We start from the raw sequence: 15,037 nt of genomic DNA, 5'->3' as shown, positions 1-15,037 counted from the left end.
GCTTACAGTTAATAAAGAGCACTTCCAAATTAGGACAGCACATCTTTTTACATCGTTACATCTGTACACCAACTTTCATTGATGTAAAAGCATGTTCCACCACCTCTCGTTTTCCCCGTTAACTCCGTGATGCGATCCGCTCTGAACAGCTGAAAGCCCGGCAGATGTAACGCGCTGTCCGGAATGGCTTCACTCAGCCAGGTTTCTGTGAAGCACAAGGCAGAAGAGGTTGAAAAGTCCTTGTTTGTGCAGGTGAGGAGATGTAGTCCATCTGTTTTGTTAGGAAGAGAGCAGAGATTCGCTAAGTGAATACTCGGCAGCGCTGTTTGAAATCAACGGAGTTTGACCAGCGCACCGGCACGTCTCCCTCGCCTGCGTCTCTTGAACAGCAGAGCTGTGCCTCCAACTAAAATGTCCAAAAAAACATCTGAATATTCAAAAACCGGGAAAAGATTGTCTGGTATATGCTGTCGAATGTTCAGCAGTTCGTCTCTGGTAAAACTGACTGGAAAAAGATTACTGAACACAGGACAAACAAACAAAAACAACAAAAGAACTGAGGGGCTCCACACCGAGGCCATCATGATACCAACATAAAATCACTGTGATTCAACTGGCTAGTCTATAATTAAATGCTTTAATGGTTATTTAATTACCCAATAGTGCATTTATTCATGTAAAAGATCAGTGAATATATTTTTTTAATAAACTGTTGGAGAGTCTGGGGCATGCTGTCACACTATATAAATTGCACAAACTTACAACATAAAACAAGTGTGAAAACTAGCCTTGTTATCCCCTATTTGCTATGTATTTTTGTGTTTTTTTTTTTTCTGGGCCAATTTAGGCAATGAACTAATAAATAAAAAAAAAAAAAAAATATATATATATATATATATCTGGATGGCAAGATTAATTACATGTTATATTGTGTATATAATACATCACAAGAATGAAAGGAGAGATGCAATAAAATATAATTACACCGATAATAATAAAAACTTGATCAACGATACAAGAAAATAAATATAAGGATTATCAGTTATTTGGATTCTACCTGTTTATTTGCACCAAGGACTAGGCTAATATATTATTGTACACCAAAAAAAAAAAAAAAAAATTAAGGTTTACAAATTTTAATTTCATAACAAAATTCCATCAAATTGAATTGCGGAATCTTAACTAAAATATTATAAAAACCTAAATATTTTTAAAATAAGTTTTATTGAAAAAAGAAAAAAAATTTGAAACATGAATGGTATTGGGACCTTAATTACCAATAGAAAGACCAAGAATACTAATTAATGTGTACCACCTACATATTTAGAAATGTTTCACTGTTTTCCAACAGTAGGGTCCATACTGAAAAAAAAAAAAGAAAGAAAACAAAATATACTATGAGGAGACTCTGAAGCTTGAGGACTGGAAGGGAACAAATTTATACGTATCTATCAATTTGTATGAGGCCAGCAATCATAATTCTTGAAATATCATTCAAGACCTTTGGCCTGATATAATTATTTCAGAGAGCTGAAAAATATATGAAAACGTACATAAACTATTTAGCAGACTTCAGTTTTATGTTCCAAACACCACAAAAAAAAAATTACAAAATCTGAATCGATGCAGCAACACTATTCTTTAATTTTGTTTGATTTCACAAGATTTAGAGTTAGCATTACTAGGATATATCAATATTTTGCCCACAAGTTGTTGTTATTGAACTGCTTTTTATTGAAGGGCCAGTGAAATTATATGGTATATATTATACAGTATGACATCAGAAAATGGCTTAAAAGAATTTGAACAGAATCATTTCTTTAAAAGAATCTGAGAAACCAGAGTACATTTTCCTTGAGATGAGTCTAGAATATTTAATTTTCACATTAATGCATTGCTTGTTGTTACAAAGTGAACACAATGAAAATAAAACTGTTCCAGGGAACATATTACAAAATATACTATTTATATTTATGTCTCTCATTTGTATGTATTTTGACAGATAATGAACTTCTGTTTAACATATATATGTTCTTTAAATCTTTATTTTGGATTTGTTATTTTTGGGGTAATTTTAATTTAATTTAGTAGTCTTGTAAGCGAACGATGTGATTATCACTCCTGTTTATAATCAACAAAGCAAAGCCATTAAAATATAAGTGTGCTACACTGGAGCAATCTAGTTTTTCCACCTTTCAAATCACCGCATTTTCATATCGCTCCCACATATTACAGCACCTCTGAAAAGAAACGCAGAAACAGCAAAAATGCTTTGTGAAAAAAACCCAGAACTACTCTGGGTGAAGAGAAACACTTAAACACCTTTTACATCTGTCATCTCTATCTCTCTGAAGCTCCAACTGACTTATACAGCTATTTTCTCTGCAATGTGAATCAGTTAGTTTGGTAAATATAAATATTTTAAGTATGTAAAAATATGCAGAAATAATATAGTAATTTTAATACTATAATATTAATGGGGCCTGGGTAGCTCAGTGGTGCTAACACCCCTGGAGTTCACTAGTTCGAATCCCAGGGCATGCTGAGTGACTCCAGCCAGGTCTCCTAAGCAACCAAATTGGCCCGGTGGGTAGAGTCACATGGGGTAACCTCCTCGTGGTCGCTATAATGTGGTTCATTCTCGGTGGGGCGCGTGGCGAGTTGAGCGCGGATGCCGCGGTGGATGGCGTGAAACCTCCACACGCGCTATGTCTCCATGGCAACGCCCTCAACAAGCCACGTGATAAGATGCGCGGTTGATGGTCTCAGACGCGGAGGCAACTGGGATTCATCCTCCGCCACCCGGATTGAGGCGAATCACTACGCCACCACGAGGACTTAAAAGCACACTGGGAATTGGGCATTCCAAATTAGGTGAAAAAAAAGGGAAAAAATCCATAAAAAAAAATAAAAAATAAAATATATACTATAATATTAATAATATGCATAATATGAAAATATATTATTTATCATATATATATAGGCCTATATATATATATATATATATATATATATATATATACATACAGTAATTATATTTTACAAGCAAGTTCTCTCTCAGGATTTCATCTGTTAACAGTTTCAATAAATTTTGTCAACATTAAAAGGCAATTTAATGTAACTGGTGAGTACTGACTTGTATTCTTGAAGTGATCATTTCTGATAAAACCTTTATGACTTCCTTTCTTCCATGGAACACAAAAGGAGATATTAGGGAGAGTATGTTTCAGTCACCATTCACTTTCATTTTATAGAAAATAAACATATGAATAACCCATCTATAATGATTCTAAAGTCATTTTATACTATTTCTCCACCAACACACGTAAATGTGGGTCTGGCGCTACGGACTCATGGCACCGCTGCTGAAAAAAAAATCCTAGGGGAAACACTGCAGTTTGATGGCAAAAAGCATGCTTCTCTATTGAGAGCCATTTAATAGTAGCTGCGTTTTTTGACACAATACATTCTTCCCCCAATAAACATTTAAGGGTGCACTTTTTAAGGGTAATTTTTTGCTTGCGTCATCTTGGACTTACAGTGACACCTAGTGGTGTGGATGCAGCATCATTCAAAATCAATAGTTTTCAGTTTCAGATGCCATTGTAGAAATTCACTATTCACAGTCATCCATGATTCATTTAATTCAAGAGAGAAAGTGTCCAATAACAAGATGGTTACTGAGATTAAGCGAGTAGTATTCAGCTGTTCATGTAATTCTAAAATGGCAGCCCCCATGAGGGGACCTCTCCATGTAGAATAAAACAGCTTTTATAAGGTTACTGATATGACTAGAGTCCTTACCTCACGTGAGTGCTCATGATTTTATACACGTTTGAAAATCACAATTAATTTCTATAAGAGTAAAACTTTTTTTTTTTTTTTTTTTTTTTTATTAAATGGGGACAAAAAATACTGAGTGCACCTTTAAACTGCAATTGTTTCTTTATATTATAGTATATCTTTTTCCAGTGACAGATCCTGTTGATCGAGCTCAAGTTGTAACCTGGAACAAGCAGTCACAAAACTCAAAACATGAGAAAGACCACAGGAAGCAACAGCAGCTCTTTTGCACACTTTTGTCAAATATAATGAGGTTTTAAGCTGAGAAACTTACTTGGCCGCCCTCTCACCAAGCCAAGAGTCTTGGCACAGTCAAATGAGAGAATATGAATTCCTTTCTGGCCCTGAAGATTAAGATTAAGATAAGATTAAGATAGACTTTATTGTCCCAAAGGAAATTTGTCTAGGACACATACAGTACAGTATCTGCTGTTTAAAAACAAATAACATGGTGCATACATACAGACAGTACCTTGCACCCCAGTAAAACTAAAAGTTTGCATTGTATTCATCTCAAAGCCAAGGAACAAGTCAAAACACTCTCCTCTTCAACACGAAAGCAGAATGCCGGGGTTGTGTTTCGATTTCCCATAGTGTTGACAGCCTATCTTACTTCACTCCAACACATATCCTAAGGGAAACACACTCCAAATTTCAGGCGTAAAAATTTTTGGAATGTCCCTTATTAACCCCCCCCCCCCGGTTTGCTTTCCCAACAGGAAGAGGTAGAGGGATATTATGAAAGATCCATAGAATCAGCTGCTTGTGAGCGTAGGGGGATTCCTTTATTTATATGGACTTAAGCTATGTGTTGGTATTCAGCTTAAAGGTGTAGTTCACCCATTTCTTTTTTCTGTGGAACACAAAAGTAGATGTCTGGCAGAATATTCATGCTGCTCTTTGTTGTTCAAAAAGTAGTCTAAAAGAATTGTTCACTACACTTGAAAGCTTATCAAGCTATTCAATAACTTTGTCGTCATTTACTAAAACAAAACCATTTGCATACTCAAATTGGCGCGAGAGGTCGCCCAATAGTGGATTTTACCAATACCAACTAAGGTGGTGGAAATGGCCGATAACAAGTTTTTCAAATTAATTTATAGAATGTAGGCCTATTGTTCAATCATTGTTAAAATCACAATAATAACCAGAAAAAAGATGAAGAAATTTTGCAGATAATCGATAGTTCTAAAAAACAACTATCACCACAGATTAGTCGGTAAAAACGAGATTTCGGTTTACCTATAATTGGCACATTGCTATTTGTTACTACACATTAGGACTGAGCGAAAAATTGATGTCGATGATAAACTTTTGAGTCATTTTTTTATATTTAACATATGTTCTACATCTAGACGATCAGATCAGGTGTGTGTAGCTAAATACACAAGCAGTTAGGCAAATTTATACACACAACTAACTAACTGAATTACAGTATTAAAAAAAAAAAAAAAAAAAAAAAGACGGCAAGCTAGCTAGCTTTTCAGCTAAAATTATGTTGTTGTTTACCGAACAAGACTGCACTGACAATGCAATACTGCTTTCGACAGAACAAAACAACAACTCCGACATCAACACCATTTCTATTTATTTATGTACTAGGGCCTATAGTTAAAGTCTTTTCATGATCATAAGCGTTGTCCGCTAACGTCAGCTAACTTGTTGACACAGGCAAAAAAAAAAAAAAAAAAAAGTATTTTTTCTTCTTCATGTGATGTTTAGTGGAGATTGGCAATCCAGTTTATGGTGAATTACTGCCACCTAATGAGCTGGAGTGTGGTGCGTCACAAGAAAGTCTATCAGAGGAGAAAGTCTTTCAATTTGTGAAATTTCATTGAAGAGAGATCACTCATAGGATTCAATCCTAAACTGAGTATACTTCTTGAACTATAAATTAAAAGGTAGCTTACCCTATGGAGTTTACTTGTAAAAAAGCAACAAAAAAAAAAACAAGCTATGTTTAATTCTTTTTGAGGTCTAACAAACGTGCAATCCATTTTCTTCCCGATTAATAGTATGAAATGTATATCATGATAAATATCGATATAAAATAATTGTAACTATATTTTTGGCCATATCACCCAGCCCTACTACACACACGATAACTAATGGCATTTGATGTCATTGATCGTTATTTATTTTACACACACAATCAGAACAAATGTGTGTATATCGTTTGTAAAACCATTTGTACGTTAACTATCACATTGAATTGAACGCAACAAATTTATGAACAATTTTCACAAATTTGTTCTGCTCATGCTCATGAGGACTGTTGACATCAAACCTGGTGAAATGCAACTTAATGCGCAGTATTTGAAAATATTATACAAATATATTGTGTATTTTTGCATTTTAAGGATGAAAAAGTTGTAAGGTTTTGGAACGACATGAGTGATTAAATGACGACGGAATTAGCATTTTTGGGCGAACTATCCCTTTTTAACTAGGGATGCACTGATGTATCAGCCAATCATCTGCCGATGAAAGCGATAATCTGCACAATCAGACATCAGTTGATTGTTTAAATACAGACAATGATCAGAGCTCATTATTTCATGTCAAAAGGAGGCAGAAAAGAATTTGTGATTTGAATTAAGGTAGCATTAAAAAAGCAAAACCAAAGTATCAGACTCGACAGATGTTGCTCTAAAATAACTGCATATTTGTATCGGCACACAAATCGTGTGTCTGTGCACACACACTTTAACAGTGTGTGTGTGTCTTTTGATTGTGTTTGTTAGTCAAAAGAACAGATTTGTCGGCTTTGTGTACAACAGGGTTGTAATTACAAGTCTCAGATGGCTCTTTAATCTGCAATAGCCGGGTAGTGAGACCACTGTATGTGATTACAGGAAGGGACATTCTAGAGCGTTTCCCACCCAAGTGCGCTTAGTGCTGCAACACTGCCTGGGTGAACGGGCCCTTGAGAATCTCCTCTAGGAAAACTAACGAGTATTAGTAGGACTTATTGATGGCTTTGGTAGAAGATGCCAACACTCAAAGGATTATGGCATTCTGGCGTAATCACTGGCATGAGCAGTGCTAACACCACTTTCTAGGACGTATGTTAGCTGGAGCGGAGCTAGCGCTGGTAAAGTCCTGTCTCTCCCAGGATAACTGCGCTAGCCTCTGACCTCGATTCAGTAAACAGACATCTGGGGGGGTGACTGTGTCCATTTCTATGGCAACTCTTAATGACAAGGACCAATTTAAAATTGCCAGCAAGCTGTGCACATCAACATAATAAAACTAAATCAGTAGATCACCTACAAATGACAACTTAGTCATCATTTACTCATCCTCGTGCAATTTTAAACTCATATGCTGTTATTTTATTTTTCCCCACAGAAGGCAAAACAATACATTTATTCTTTTTTGGGGGGGGGGGGGGATGTGCTATATTTGATGTGAAAGCTTTTCAGTGAATAATGACTTTTATATGCCAATGGTGTGAGACCAAAAATGGGACAAAACATTTTTATGTGTTGTTCTTCCAGAGTTGGAGAGCCAATAACTCAAGATACCTTAATATCCCTTTAGATTCTGGTTCAGAACAAATGTTCCTTTTGTAATGTAATTTAGTTGTGATTTAAATGTAAACATTTACCAGCCAGTTGCCAAATATATAGTCGAATCGTGTGAAATTTGGTTGCAAATGGGAGTGATTTCCTCTCACTGTAGTAGAGGGTTGCGCATTGAGTGAAAGATCGATCTTGGGATTTAAGAATCGATATAGAGATCGTTCAAATGAAGATCGCGATTAATCGGAAAAACAATATTTCTACCCACCCCTAATAAATACTGTAAATATAAACAACATTTTGAGCCGGGGACCTTGACTTGACATTCAATGACCCAGTCTTACTGAGCATTTTTCTGATGCTTTTTGTCCATTTATGAGCTTGACAGATGTGCTCACTATGAACCGTTATTGTATAGAGATGCATGAAGATTAAAAAAAAAAAAAATCAACAGCATGCGGGTTTGGAAGAACATAAAGGTGAGTAAATAAGAACATCTTCCACTGATCTCTAAATCAATTTTATTTCACAATACCACTTTCTTAGAGGACTCTGTATTTTCTCAAGTCTACAACTAAAAGATTGCTAACACGATCTGCACACTTGCCCCAAAGTGCATCTATTATCTGGAAAATCCACCGCTCTACTTGATTTACTTGAGTCAGACTAGGCAGAACGCACAGGGACTGTTAACTAATGTCACATAAATGGCACCCAAACTTGAGGGGAAAAACCAGTCAGGAGACTGAAAATGGTTATAAAAAAAAAAAATTATATATATAAGGAGGCTGACTGCTGGATAAGTGCATCTATTTCACATTACTGTGCATGACAATTATGGTACATCACCTGTTCAAAGAGTGCATTCAAATGCATTCTTTGTCTTTGTGTCCTGCTAGCTATGCCAGGTGGCCCAGAGTTCATTAATGCATCCTTGTCAGCCTCCAGTCTGTCCATGGAGGTTAAAGTAGCATGTCAGCGTGTCTTGAATTACAGAATAGGAACTGTTGCTGGCCAAACTTGCAAATGAAGCTCTGGGGTTCTCTTAACACATTACAGGAGGCACTGAATACCACATACAATAAACTAATGTGTACATCCAATCAATGCAACTTAAAATGCATTTCCATAACCCATAAATGAAGGTGCTTTAAAGGAATAGTTCACCCAAAAATTAAACCCCATGATGTAACTTTCCACTCTTGCGGAAAACACAAAAACACAAAAAAAGGAGAAGTTTATCAATTGGTCCTAGGTGCTGTTTTCCATACAAAAATATGGGACAGAAGCAGTCAAGTTCCAAAAAAAGCATGAAAAATGTAGTCCATATGACTTGTGTCTTACAATAGCTTGTGTGTCAAACAGACAGAAATTTAAGTCATTATTCATTGATAATGTCAAATGTTTTTCGCACTCTGACATATTCAAACTGGGGCATCACGATTGGTTACAAGACATATAATGACCGATGGTGTTTGACATCACTTGGAACATTTACATTAAAGGTAGACCGATATATCTGCATTACCGACTAATTAGTGCCCATAGTTGTTTTTTTGGAACTATCGATTATCGATAAATACCTATGGCGATATTTTGATTGAATTATTCCTCATTTTAATATTCCTCATCAATAAAACGGCAAATAACAGCAAAATCCACTATAGGCTGACCTCTAGTTTACACGCACTTTAAAAGTTTGATGTCAGTCGGACTAAAACAATACATCATTACAAACATCTTTGTTTTAGTCCGACTGACATCAAACTTTTAAAGTGCGTGTAAACTAGAGGTCAGCCTATAGTGGATTTTGCTGTTATTTGCCGTTTTATTGATGAGGAATATTAAAATGAGGAATAATTCAATCAAAATATCGCCATAGGTATTTATCGATAATCGATAGTTCCAAAAAAACAACTATGGGCACCAACCAGCATACAGTATATACAATACCATGACTAAAATTGACTTCTGCTTTGTATGCATGCCCCGAACGTGTATTATTGGCACTTTCTCAGCAGACGTCCTCCCTTCAAAAATTAGCTATTCGATTACACATTGTCATGTATACTTGAACCGACAGATGAAGACTGTAGCTTGTCTATGCAAAAACCTGCTGTAGCTCAATTATAATTGAGCATGTAAACGTACTGACTGACGTTAAATCTGACTTGACGCATATTCACACTCCATATTTGAATTTTCGCCAATGAGATTTGAGAGCTTACAAGGAGAAGACTTTCAGTAAATAACTACTTAAATTTTGGTCCGATCCTTACTTCAAACTACCCTACAGCTTCAGAAGACTTGGTTCACATAGTGCATGAGTCATGTTGACAACTTTTACGATACTTTCATGAAGAGGTACCAATTACTATGGTGGTGGAAAAGGCCAATAACCGATTAATCGGTCGATAGTTTTTGTTTTTTTAAATCAATCTATATAATAATTAAAAAAATCTTATTTTTTCCTTACTATGAAGGGCACAGACATCGAGGCTGCAAAATGAATAAAATCCCAAAAGCAGTTTATTGTGCAACCAAAATCCAAACAAATAACCAGCGAAATGAAGATCTGGTGCATAACTTTAAACAAGCCCCAAATACACCGGAAAATCTTATTTTTGAAATTACAGAGATTTGGCTCTGTGAGTATTTACCAAATGAAGCCTTGGATAGCCTATAGAATTACCAGATGAAGAGTTTTGTATGTAAACATTTCACCAGATGAGGTTTATTGATAAGGAATAAAAAAAATTAAAAAAAAAAAAGAAATGGTCAAAGAATTGAAATTAAATATTGGCAACTACTGGCATATATATTTTTCCGATAACCAAAAGCAACTATCGGTACCAATTAATCAGTAAAACCGATAAGTCGGTCTACCTCTACTTTCATTACGTTTTTGTCCTATTTGGAACTTGATAACTGTGGTCGCCATTTACTTTCATTGTACGGAAAAGAACAGTGTGGACAATCTTCTAATTATCTCATTTTGTGTTCCACAGAAGAAAAAAGTCATGCTGGTTTGGAACAACAAACAATGTTTCATCTTTGCATAAACCATCCCTTTAAATGTAAGTGCACTAAATCATTCTATGTACTGCATTCTGGGTTAAGAGGTCTCGATGTCAAATGTGATTAAATCAGACCAAAAACAGCAGAGTGACCTGCCCAGCCCCGACTATCAAGTTCACTCCTTAGATGCTTTACATGCTTTACACACACAAACATAACATTAGAAAATGGGGCAGTGACTGTCCTGGTTACACAAACCCACTCCCACCATCTGCTGAATCATCACAGTGACACAAGCTGTTGATGCATCTCATCCCGCTCCCTACTTCCCGTTGTCAGTAATCAATATATCATGAATTCAGGCACTAGCAAGGGATCCACTAAACACTGGGGCTCCATGCATTATAAGGAAATTTTCACACTTAAAGGAACACTTTTATTCTGAGCTCGGGCATGATGTATCAAGAACACACATGGAAGCCTGCAGGCCATACTGTCAAGCTGGGACACGAACACTAGACGTAGTCATCGGTATCCCATCTGAGTCATCGCTCTTGTGGTCGCTGCTGTAGTATCGGTGCAACTCAAAAGCATGTTCACTCGTGGGCAGTAGGGTTGCCATTTTACATCAAACCTGACGGGCCACTTTCTAATCAGATGTTGCCCTACCTGACGAGCAGCTTCCCTAAAGGAATTAGGATGTAATTAAATGTTGATCAACATCTTCTTGATAATCTCTTCATGCATGAAGGCTGCTGAAACACAACAGATTTTTTACTTGTTGCTCAATCTCATGCAGTTTTATCAGGTGTTCTGTTCAAGATATTGGATAGACTGATGGTTATGATGCTGTAAATACTTCACAAATGAAAAAGTATTTTCCTTTCATTTTCAAACGGTTCGTTCTCGCTTTAGGATGTACATAAAGAGTGCATGAACTCTGTAGAGACAAAATGAGAATGGAGCGCTGTTGAACTGTCAGTTCTTTCTTGCACTTTCTTTTGTTTGTCTAGAAAAGTCTGATAATACTGATAAATGGCCAATAAACCTTCCAACATTAATACAGAAATCTTGAAAGTAAAAAAAACTCATAACTAAACAATTATAACTCAAGTCACTCAAATAATAAAGATTCAAAATATTGTTTTTATAAATAAATATTACATAATACATAATATAAATACATATTATAAAATATTATGGTAATTATTTCACGTAAAATAGATAAAACTAAAAATAAAATGGGTTTGTTATAAGTATAATATTATATATAAACAAATACAATAAATTCATAACATATGTATAGAATACAATTAAAATAAAAGAAAAACAAGCTTATTTTTATTTCATATAAGTATTTTATTACACATAATATAATACTATTAATAAATACATTAAATAAAAAATAGATGAGTTCGGCTGAAACTGTTGAAACTGAAAGCAGGAGCGGGAGAGAGACGTGTCTTTTCTGCGAAGGATCTCCAACCCGATCTCATGAAAAGTCGTACATATTTTACAAGTTGGCTATTTCGTATGGTCTCGCATGATGTTGGTCGCATAAACTCGTATGACTTCATCACGTGCAAATTCCCGGATGTCTAATGCAGAAGTAAGCACGAGTTCCGCACACGAGGCGTTAAGGACATACTTATTAATATTATGCCTTTACCCAAACCCCTTATCTAAACTTAACCGATCAGTAGAGTGTGTAAACATAATAGGAAGCTGTTGTGTGTGACAGAACCAAGTAATTGTCACGTATTAAAAGGAAATGATGTCCAGCGACGTCATTGGCTGTAGTGAAAGTCGTAGGAATTCAAACGAGTGCAGTCGCACGATATCATACGAATTAGCCAAATTTAGAAAAGTCGTTCGAATCCTGACAATTTCACTGTGAGAGTGTGTTGGGATTACATGTCCATTTGACGCGTGAGAGTGATCTGCTCTGACAGCGTGAGAGAGAATTAATTTTCATAAATTTATGTCAGGTACGTATTTACAGAGGTTCAATGACAGTGCCATATTAATCTACTATATATAATTACGCTGAATATTATGTATAATAATGCTACGGGGAAATATAATCCTAATGGCAAATGTCATATCTGATTTCATCAGTAAATTATTATTATTTAACTTCATAAGCACTTTCATAAAATATGTATTTTTGAAAATAATGTTTAGATGTAATCAGAGACTATTTTATTTTAGAAAACGCATGTATCAGTGACAAGTAAGCAGCATATGTAATTCCGTATTTTCAGTAAGCAGAATTATAAGCAAATTTTTCCATTTGGTGTCACCATCGCCCTATTCTGGGCTGATTTTAGTCCCAGTACATCTCTGATGGATCATATAGCACTTTTAAGAACAGTACTTTCGGATACACTTTAAAGGAAAGAACTGTTCTGCACATGTTTTTAAAGTACGAAAAAAAAAACGGAACTTCTTTGATTCAGGCTTAGTTTAAAGAATCGTGAAACGAACCTAATCATGAGATGAGAATAAATACATCATATAAACATTGTTACTATTAAAATTAAAATAAAATATTAAAAAGCATTCATTATTAAAAGAACAATATTATAGTATTTAAAACAATTAATAGTATTAAATATAACGTTAACAATTAAATAACATTTTTCAAATTAAGATCTTAATTAAAAAAAAGATAAAACATAAAACCAGTTTGTACCATAAGTATAATATTATATATATTATATAACCCAATAACATGTTTATAATAATTTTTTAATTGAAAAGGTAAAACAAAAACAAAACAACAACAAAATTTATGTGTATACTTATAATAGTAAACAAAAACAATAACAAATGTATATTAATATTGTAAAATACTAGGTTTTTCCATATCCATTAACAACTAAATTGGATGAAAGAAGAAAAATGAATAGATTTTGAAATAGACCGTAAATAAACAATCGATCTGATGTCGCAGATTTCAGTCAATTTACAGAGTATATATATCCACACCAACAAATAGCATCTTTATAGCAAATCACTTAAAATACGAGACGTTTTCACAGGTTTTCCGCATACATGTCAGCTTTTAAGGAACGAATCTGTTCACACAACAGTATAGGGAAGTATATTTGATGAGATAAGAGAAACACTGGTTTATTAAACATGACTCCAGCTCAACTCTCTGATCTCTCATATTTCCATATGACAAATCCATTCAAACCTCACATCGTATTCAATACATCTATAACAATCTAACATAAGCTTCTACAAGTCCGATCGCCTTGTGTCGTCAAGTTTGTTTTAAATGTATCATCGTTAGAAGAGAAACCTCAAATCATGCTTTCTGAAGTTTGACACAGGGATTCACAACTCCACATGTTTAAGTTCAATTGTCTCCAGACACTCCCTCAGTGTAAATGACACAAATCCTGCGTACGATCACAAACCTGATCAACAAAGCGCTTAAATATGACCACGCTTCTGAGAGCTCGACCACTGTAACATCAAATATCCCACAAACAGTTCGTCCATTCCTTCTTTTCCTTTTTACAACCATATTTCCTGTCCGATCCCTCCGATCACCGCCACAGAAGCACAGAAACACTCTCTTCAAACAAACACTCGCTTACCTGAACATAATTGATTTCACAGTAGTCCGCAACCCTGGTGAGGTTCTGGTAACTCTCTAAGAGAGCTCCTTTACCGGCGGGGATTTCTTCCTCTAGTAACATCTGCAGCTCTGCCATCTTACATGTCTCCGCAGAGCTTCCTCCTCTTTTCTCGGCTTTGATTGAGAGCTCGGGCTCCACCTGTGGCCTCGCTTTCATCAGCGGAAACGCTGATGCGGCGCGAAAGGCACGTTGGGAGTTGTAGTTTAGACTGAACGCGTTCTTGTGCCAAATAAAAATGCTTGATGCAGCAAAGAATCCACAGTTTGATCATTCTAAATGCTGTTGGACTGTTTTCTGGTTCTTTCTCCATTAAGAAGCGATGAAATCAAACAAGGGGCCTATGTGTATCGTCGACGGAGAGCACCAAACATTTTAAGTGTTAGTTGAAGTAAAAATGAGTTCAGACTCAACATGCACAGTTGCTGGCTATCAGAACAACTCGAAGTAATCTACCATATCAGCGTAACTTTATGCCTAAACCCCTTTAGGTAAGCTAACGACAGGGAACTACATTCCCCATAATGCTATTTCCCGTTATTCCCGGAATTTTGCTTCAAAAACGAACAAACAGTGCTCCCGCACAAGACAGAAAAAAAATATTGATACATGGAGCAACATGTCCATCAAGCACAAGTTTACTCAAGAAAACTATTGAAAAACTATGCACTGGGTGCGTTTCTGCAGAAACACACGAGTTAAAAAGAACTTCAACGGTTAAAACCGCATCTTGAGATAGCTGTGTTCTGCTCTATTCATGGTGCTGGTCTAGATTTTTTATTTATTTCTTTGCGCAAAGTACACGTTCTGTGTAAATGGCCCCTTACAATGTATTAACTAATAAGGTACTAATGTGACTATTACGCAAAGTTTCATTGTCAAATATTTCAAAATAACCTCAAACTGCCGTGAGACACGGTTTATAAGTCATAAACCCACTTTGGAGAAGCTTACGAACTACAATTCCCACAATGCGCTTTCCTGCAATGTTACTCGTGGAGA

At 35.6% G+C, this 15,037-nt stretch overlaps 1 pseudogene; it reads right to left on the bottom strand.

Annotated features, from left to right (window-relative positions):
* The window catches only part of LOC127434677 (abl interactor 1-like), a 74,380-nt pseudogene extending 60,215 nt beyond the window's left edge, over positions 1 to 14,165 (bottom strand).
* Positions 14,166 to 15,037: the final 872 nt, after the last annotated feature.

Source organism: Myxocyprinus asiaticus, chromosome 44 (assembly GCF_019703515.2).
Source record: "Myxocyprinus asiaticus isolate MX2 ecotype Aquarium Trade chromosome 44, UBuf_Myxa_2, whole genome shotgun sequence".
Lineage (NCBI taxonomy): Eukaryota > Metazoa > Chordata > Actinopteri > Cypriniformes > Catostomidae > Myxocyprinus > Myxocyprinus asiaticus.
Note: the sequence above shows the minus strand (reverse complement) of the source record. Positions and strands in the feature narration are given on the sequence as shown.